Below are 9,005 nucleotides of genomic sequence, written 5' to 3'. Positions count from 1 at the left end.
CAGACACCCTACCACTGACAAAAACAAAACACAAAACAAAAAACTACCCTCACTTGCTCATTGGGAAGGGGGATAATGGATCGGTCAAAGGTGGTGGGTTTCTGAAGGAAATAAAGAAATAAACGTCTTCCTCACAAAGGTCACTTGGAAAAAAATTCCATGGAAATTTCACATAATGTACTAAGATGGGGTGGGCATCTTCTTTGTGCTCCCAAATCTTCCACAGTCCTCATGGAAATGAAAATTGTCATTTGGTAGTTTCTTTTAAAAAAATACAAAGTAAGCAAGTAGTTTGTATTTTTAATTTCTTGGAGTGTGTGAAGGGATTGATGCTCAAGGCCCACAAAGTGGAAATCATTGCTCCTAGAGGAAGAAAACCATAGGGGTCTTTTGTGTGTGTGTGTGTGTGTCTGTGTGTGTGTCTGTGTCTGTGTCTGTGTGTTTCCTTATCTGTACAGTATGACTCTTAGGGACACTTTGGGCTGACAAAATGCCCCTGAGGTTCATAAGTGGCTGAAAGACCCAGTTGGCCCATCCCTGACCTCAGAAGAACAGAAAGAGGTCCCCTTGGCCTTCTGCATGTACCACAGAGAATCTTCGGTCACAATATGTGCATACCTGGTGTAAAGGTTATTCCTCTGTTCGGTATTACTGGCTTCATCCTTCTGTTTTTTAGTGGGTTTCTTCCATGATGTTGTGTCACTGTATAGAGAAGGTTCCTTCTCACTCTTGTTCTGAGAGGTGTCCACTTGTTCTTCAGTCTTCTCCTTTAGGTCTTGTGGTTTACTATCTTCTGTCTGTGCCTCCAGAACACTGCTGTGGCTAGGAGGGGGAAACAAGCTCAAGCACAAACATGAATAGGTAGAAACATCTCAGGTAATATCCCAATCCACCTCCAACACAGTTTCTCATGTTTGTTGTGGGTGAAGGGAATACAGTGGTGCCCCGCATAGCGACGTTAATCCATTCCAGGATTAATGTCGCTATCCGGATTCGTCGCTATGCGGGGGGGGGGGTGGAACCCATAGGAATGCATTAAACTCCGTTCATTGGGGGAAAACTCACTGCTATGCGGGGAATCCTCCATCCAGCTGCCATTTTCGCTGCCCGGTAAGCGAGGGCAGGGTGTGAAAACGCTGCGGGTGGCCATTTTGTTAATGCGGCGTCCATTTTGGAACTGCCAATCAGCTGTTTAAAAAGCATCGCAATGCGATAATCGGTAAGCAAAACGCTTACCAATCATCGCAATGCAATGTTTAGCCACCTAAAACATCGCAATGCAATCGCATTAGCGATCGCAAAAAACGTGTTGCTATGCGGATTGATCGTTAAACGGTGCGCTCGTTTAGCGAGGCACCACTGTATTATAGCTGGCATATAAGTTCATTTGTATCCTTATGGAAGAAGGTTGCAATGGGGAAAAGATCTTAATGGGAGGGGGATTTTTCTCCACTGCAGAACTTATTATTCCTTGAGAGGAACCCAGCATCTGTGCTGCTCATCCTGTTTGACAACCAACACTGGGAGCTGAGCAGGGGAGTCAGACGATGCTGATTCTCTTGTTTTTCTTGGTAGCATTCCATATTACCAGTCAGTCACCGCTAGTGACTCCAGGTTCTGCTGTGATGTGAATCCATTCTGGATTCTAGCCCACACTTTAGGGGAGTTATTCAAGATGCTGAACATTTTTGGGAGGACAGTTCCTGTGAAGAACAGATTAAAACCTGAAATGAATACACAATACCTCAGAAACTGGAGTCATCAGCTACCACTGCTATCAACGTGGAGATATTGCAGATCCTCTCTAGTGATTTTCCAGGGTTTGCAGGTAGCCACATAAGGAAGAAGAGGGATGAAAAAACTTCCCTGCAGTGAATTTCTTTTAGGTATTTTATCCTAACATCCAAGCCATAGACATGACAATCAACTGTATGATAAAGCAACATTCTATGGTAAACTTTATGGTAGAAATAGTCGTTGTTGTTGTTTAGTCGTTTAGTCTTGTCCGACTCTTCGTGACCCCATGGACCAGAGCACGCCAGGCCCTCCTGTCTTCCACTGCCTCCTGGAGTTGTGTCAAATTCATGTTGGTTGCTTTGATGACACTGTCAGTAACCAATAATATTGCAGCAGGGCAGACTTCAGAGCACATAATAACTGAAGAGAGAGGAGAATAATTGTGCCAAGCAGTAAATAAAGAGACAGCTCAGGAATGCAACATAGGCTTCATATTGCAAGGTCAGAAGGCCACTTACTCATCTATCCTGGATTCAGGGGAAGAAGAGCTAAGTCGTTCATTCTGCCACTCTGCCATACTGACATACTCAGAATCAGGAACAGAAGACAGGACCGACTCCTCATCAGGGTGTTGTTCTTCTAGCATCTTCATCTGTTCTTCAGCCCAGTCTTTTAAATCTTGGGGTTTACTGTCCTCGGGTTGTTCATTTAAACCTTGTAGTGTGCTTTCTCCAGCTTGCTGACCAGGGTCATGGAGTCTGAGGTCTTCAGGCACTTCATCTAACTCTAGAATTTCGCTGGTCTCTCCAGCTGACTCACCGAACTCTTCAGGTTTGGCCTCTTCAACATGTCCCTCTGGGCCTTCAGATTTGCTATCTTCTGCCTGCTTATTTGGGCCTTGCGGCTTTTCTTCTTCGGCCGGCGCATCTTGAAGTGGGGATCTGTTGACTTCAGCCAGCTCATTTAGCTCTTGGGAGTTGCTGCTGTCCTGGGCATTTTCATTTAGCTCTTTGGGTTTGCTGCTCTCTTCAATATTCTCCCCATTTGGTTTTTCAGGTTTGCTGTCCTCTACCTGTACAATTTCAGCTTTGCTTTAAGGAAAGGAAAAAGACAAACCCAGTCACAGATATGAATAAAACACAGGATTGTGACAGCATTGGATCATAGCCACTCTCAAAAATCTAAGCGGAGGATGAGGAATTCTTTATTATCATCATCATCATGCTGTAGAACTTTGAAGAATAATTTTTATTTCAGTATGAGCGTTTGTGGATCAAACTCCACTTCCTCAGTTACTTGGAAATCATCATCATCATCATCATCATCATCATCATCATCATCATCATCATCATCATCATCATCATCATCATCATCATTGTTCCTAACACAAATCTCTTTGCCAAATACATGAATGGGTTGGGCATCTGTACACTGCATATTTAAGCCATTTCAATCCTGTTTAACTGTCACATCTCCTAGTAACTTTATGAATGTTCTGTAGAGCTCTAATAAGAAATTTGTGGAAAGGATTTGTACTACCCAGTTGTAGTAGTTTGATTTCACTTTAGCTGTTGTGATTCCATACTATAGTATCCTAAGATTTGTAGCCCTGATTCTCAGTTAGTAAGTTCTAGGCCATTCACTTGAACTACTACAAAGAATTGTAACTACTTCACCAAATTATAGAATCAATGATCCCACAGGATGCAACCATAACAATTACGTAAATTGGGATCAAACTACTATAACTCTGTAGTGTAGATACATACTTAATGTTCTCACATAACATAATCCCAGGATTTGGGGTAAGTAAACACATGAATGGGTTGTTCCCACTTGTTTAAATTGTTATCATATACAGTATAAGAGGATGTTCTAGTCATCTTTTATTTTGACTTTAAGAAACCAACAACAATAAGTTAGTATGTTATAGTGTGTGTTATGTGTCATCTTGTTGGAACTGATGTACAAGGACCCTAAGAGGGCTTTCTGGATAGGCTATTTAAGGAATGGTTTTACTAGTTCCATTTATAGGGATGTGGTGGCACCACAGGTTAAACTGCAGAAGCCTCTGTGCTGCAAGGTGAGAAGACCAGCAGTCGTAAGATTGAATCCACACGACAGAGTGAGCTCCCTTCGCTTGTCCCAGCTCCTGCCAACTTAGCAGTTCGAAAGCATGTAAAAATGTGAGTAGATAAATAGGTACCACTACAGTGGGAAGGTAACAGTGTTCTGTGTCTAGTCGCGCTGGCCACGTGACCACGGAAACTCTCTTTAGACAAATACTGTCTCTATAGCTTGGAAACAGGGATGAGCCACGCCCCCTAGAGTTGGACATAACTGGAATAAATATCAAGGGGAACCTTTACCTTATTTTTACTTCTCACCCTTGGTGAGTTTCCATAGCTGAGTGGGAATTCAAATCCAGGTGTCATTGTCATGGTCTGTCACTCTACTCAGTATACCACACTGGGTATCCATATTTTATAGCACAATCCCAGTTATGAAAACAGAGATAAGGTTGGCCTTAAACCTTTCATGAAATAATGACAGATTTTGATTTTCAGTTTTTTAAAGGTATTTGTCAATATTAATGTAAAATTCACAATATCTGACATTTTTAATGCAAGTATCAAAAATATGGCCAAACTGTAAATATGTTCTGTATTATATTTCACTTGTCTGGTACTGTATATGGCTTTTATCAAATAGGCTTTTACTGTGAGCTGCCCTGGAGTCTGCACTAGGAGAAAAGTGGAAAATCAAAACAAAACATGATAGAGTCACATCTCCTCCACAGAAACCATTTTAGGTGTGAAAAGGAGCTGAGAGAGAAGTTTTGCTTCTCTGCTGTTCACAACCTAACTTGGCTGAAGCATGAATGTTGTTGTTTTTTATCTCAGAGATAGCTTTTCTTCTTCCCAGTAACAGAGGCATTATCAAGGCCAATCTAATAACTCTGCTGACATGACAATTTTATTTGTAGTCCTTTTTAGGTGATATTCACCTGAAAGGTACTGCACGATCAGTGGTGTACTGGTAAATCTGGAAGTGCAGGTGCTCATCATGACAGCCCCTATAGCCTTATTCCATAAGGAGAATTTAAAAATGCAGGCAGGCAGAAGTAGTTTGTTTCCACAAATGAGGAGCAGATTCTCTGTAAGGCTAATGGCTCTAAATTGCCCCTTAAGACCAAATTACCCTTTGTACTATAGCTATGCCTCTCTCTCTCTCTCTCTCTCTCTCTCTCTCTCTCTCTCTCTGTCTGTTTATTCATTCATTCATTCATTCATTCATTCATTTATTTATTTATTTATTTATTTATTTATTTATTTATTTATTTATTTATTTATTTATTTATTTATTTATTCGCTGTCTTACTCCTGATAAGAGGACTCAAGGCAGCCCACAGTAGTAACAACAATCTTGCAACAATACACTGCTACTGGGAAAACTCACTTCTCTCCCAGCTATTGTGGGGACAATAATTAAAGTGAGAGGAATCAGGGAATCCAGAGGGTGTGGTGAATGTTGACATGGCTTCTCCTACTAAGAAGGTCCTAGGCCTCAGATTCTGTGAGCCCTGGCTCCACTATTCCAGTGTGCATGATTTAAAAAACTGCCATTTTGACCCCACTCACAACACTGTGTCCCTCTCGTGGGCCCTACAGTCTGATTGAGCCGGGACTCATACTGATCCTTACACAGAGAGGTTTCCTTCAGTAGTAAACTATACTCTAGGCTACCAGGGCTCCTTTAAGATCTGCTTCAGTTGCCCACAGTTGTCTATAACCCATTTTATGAGGGTCCCATCATAAGTGGTTCTAAGTGACCTATTCTGAGCAGGAGCTCTCCTTTAACACTGATTTAAATTGATTTACCCTCACATCTCTGTTTCTAGGGGAAAACAAAGTCATTTTGGATTATTATGACAATGATGACAATGATGATGGCAAGGCAGTTTCTGAATGTATGTTCTAAGACAGTGTACATTCTCTTAACCTCCCTGCTCGTGCAGCCAGGCCTACTGCTGTCTTTTGGTGGTACACCAAGCCAGTGGATTAACCTCTCAAGTTTGTGCTAAGGAAGTTTTTGGCGTGGGTGGCTGGGCAAGGGGTACATCCTCTAAACTTGTTCCATCCAAGTAATGACCCTGCATTGACGTTCCAAGGGGCTTGGTGACACATAGAATTGGCCTATCTAGGAAATCAGAAAGCCTCCTTTTCATGAGATCACAGCCCAGTCATTTAGGATGGGGATGCACAACCTCCAGATGTTCTGAGGATACCCAGGACCATCCGTGGAACTTAGAGGGCCATATCACTCCTATACTCCCTTACTCTTCAAACATAGCACTTTAAAGCTGAAAATCTTCCTTTATAATCTTTAGTGACCAAACTCTTGGATGGGAGGAGGCAGTTGATAGGTCTTCAAAACATAGCAAAATTGATATCCACACATTAGAGGGACCAATAGAATTTTTCCAAATCAATTGTTTTATTATTTTTAAAAAAACACGGGGAGGGGGAATAAAGGGCTCTCTTTGGAGAGATAGTACACATTGCCTATCGTTGATTTGGGAAAAGACAAAATCAACTTCCTATTGCGGCTATATTTCCAGAGGGAGAAGATTTGCAAAGTGATCATGAGGATATCTCTGCAGGCTGTGACAAAGCACTCCAAAAAAGATTTTTCTTCTTCTACAGAAGTGGCAGTTGTAATCCATCAATGTGAACACAGCCCACTAGCCACATAAGGAAACCTTCTGTTTTTTTTTCCTGATTGCCCTAAACAATTAGGCAGATTATCAGTTTGTAGCCATAATACCCAGTTAACAAGCTGCACTGAACTTGGTGAGCCATCGGTTTTACAGGACTATTATAAGTTACAATCTGGCTTTCTGGCTTGCAATTTGCTAATCTTGGTTAGAACAGAGGTACGTTGCTATTCAGCAATTGTCAAGGTTTTCCTGACACCGTGTCTAGTACCTGCCAATAGTGATCGTAGGAATCTCCATTTTTCAGGAATGATAGAGGAGTTTTATCCTTTCCACATTCACTGAGATGTTAGCCAAGCCCTAAAAATCCAAGGTAAAAAAAAAAAGTCAATGTTGCATCGAGGTCTCTGCTGGAAAGGGAAAAGCAATGAATATTAGCTTTGATTAGCATCACCCTTCCTCTAGATCCACACCCATCCAAGGGGAGGTGAATATAAATTTGAAATATGCTTAAGAGCACCATGCACTGGATTCAGAATTAGGCATGCTTGGAGTAAACTCCCTGAAACCAATAGGACTTAAGCAAGGCTTTTAAAAATTACTATGTGAAAGACTACACCTCCCAGAATCATCCAGGCAGCATGGCTAGTGGCCATGCTTGCTGAAGGCTTCTGGGAAAGAGGGTCCATTTATGCTCTGGGTATAAACTACAGTACTTGTCAAATAGTACCTATTCAAAGTCTGGATTTAACACCCTCTCTCCATTTGTAACTCCTTCTCTAACACTACTCACTTGCTAAGAAGCTGCAAGGACCTGCAATCTTCCTGTTGATTTCTGATAGCCCAGGATGAAATGAACAGGCTAGCTTGGAGTGACAGCTAGGACAATAAGAATGAACAGGGGGCAGATTTCAGGACTTCCATTTTTGAGCAAGGGGAAGGTCACAAGAGTTTTGTGGAAGTGGCTCTGTGGTGGTGATGAAAGTGCCTCACCTCCCCACCCTACACCCACCCACCAAGCCAGGTTCTCCACCACCACCACCTGGATTGTAACTGTTCTATGAGAGGTTCCACCTTGATGATGATGTCATAGAGCAAGAACCTGCTCAAACAAGACATCTTAATGCTATAGAAAACAAACCCTTCTCCTTCACCCCCCAAATAGGATTGGTCTTTGTCAATCAGCTGATTGTCACCCTAACAGGCAAAGCTATAAGACCAGAGTCTTAAGTGACCAATATTTAGGCTATGTGCCAGTTAAAAACAAGGGCACTTGTGGCACCTCAAAGAACAGTAAACTTGGCTGAAGAATAATTATGAAAAATAATGCGACATGCGGGCAAAATCATTCTAGTTTAATGAGGAATTCACAACATATTTATGCAAAGCATGAAATTGTACCTCCTAGCGTTCTGTGGTTGAAACTATTTGCATCTTCGAAACATGACACACAACTCCAACATACATGGGAATTGTTAATTATATTTTCATGAATATGAGATTTCTTTCTCTAGGATTGAATATCGCTAGCTTTGGATTTGCAGACCAATTGCTGCTGTGAATGTATCATAGCTTTAAAAAGGTTTCGTCTACATTGTAAACTTATGTAATAGGTCATAAGCAAGTTGTTTTCTATTGGCATCAACTCATCACCTATAGTACATTGTTTATACGTATATCTTGATAGTTAAACAGAAAATATAGGGATATCTATATTAAAAAATCGGTATGTGACATGCTTTGAACACAGAAAAGGATGATATAAAAACCATCTGTTACTTATACAATGGAATGCTGTGTACTATACTATTATTTAAATAGATTGTATTTTTGTACAGGACCTCAGCTTCAGAAAGATTCTACTTGTATATACTTAAATCCTATGAAATGACACTAGATGTCACTATTTTTCTAATAGTAGTATCAGAGGTGCTGCGAAGGAATCATAAAATAGAGAGAAACAATCAGCAAATGCACAGAAGACTTGTCTTTCTTTGCAGCTGACCACTCTAAGAGAGGATATTTCCACATAGGAAGCAGCATGTCGTGAGTACCTAGAACTAATGACCATTAGCCTATCACATGCAACACCACTTACATGTTGCTGAGAAAAGCATTTCCTTTTCTCTGTTCTGAAACTACTAAACAATTTCATTGCAAAACTCCATGTTCTTGTGTCAGAAGAGGAAGACTTTTGTCTTTGCATGCCATTCATCATTTCACAAAGTGCCGACATGCCCTCCAACTCATTTTTTTAAAAAACACTTTAGCTCCTGCCTCATAAAGCAGATATCCCAATAAATGATTCATTCATCCTTTGAAATTCTTATCAGTAGTTTAAAAAATGAGTTAAACTAACATGCAAGTAAAGAAATATGCTAGGACTCGCTCCCAGATGGTTTGCTAACATGAACAGCAATGAGTCTGAAGAGCCTCTTCCATGTTTTGAGGATCCGTCCGCAAGCCAGATTTGAGATGGTCTGTGGCTCTGGCTTGCATGAAGAATCTCGACATACTGAAGAGGCTTTCCTGTTTAGAACTGCTCATGAGA

Source organism: Pogona vitticeps, chromosome 6 (genome assembly GCF_051106095.1).
Source record: "Pogona vitticeps strain Pit_001003342236 chromosome 6, PviZW2.1, whole genome shotgun sequence".
In the NCBI taxonomy this organism is placed as follows: domain Eukaryota; kingdom Metazoa; phylum Chordata; class Lepidosauria; order Squamata; family Agamidae; genus Pogona; species Pogona vitticeps.
The sequence above is the reverse complement of the archived record's forward strand: the minus strand, read 5'-3'. Positions refer to the sequence as shown.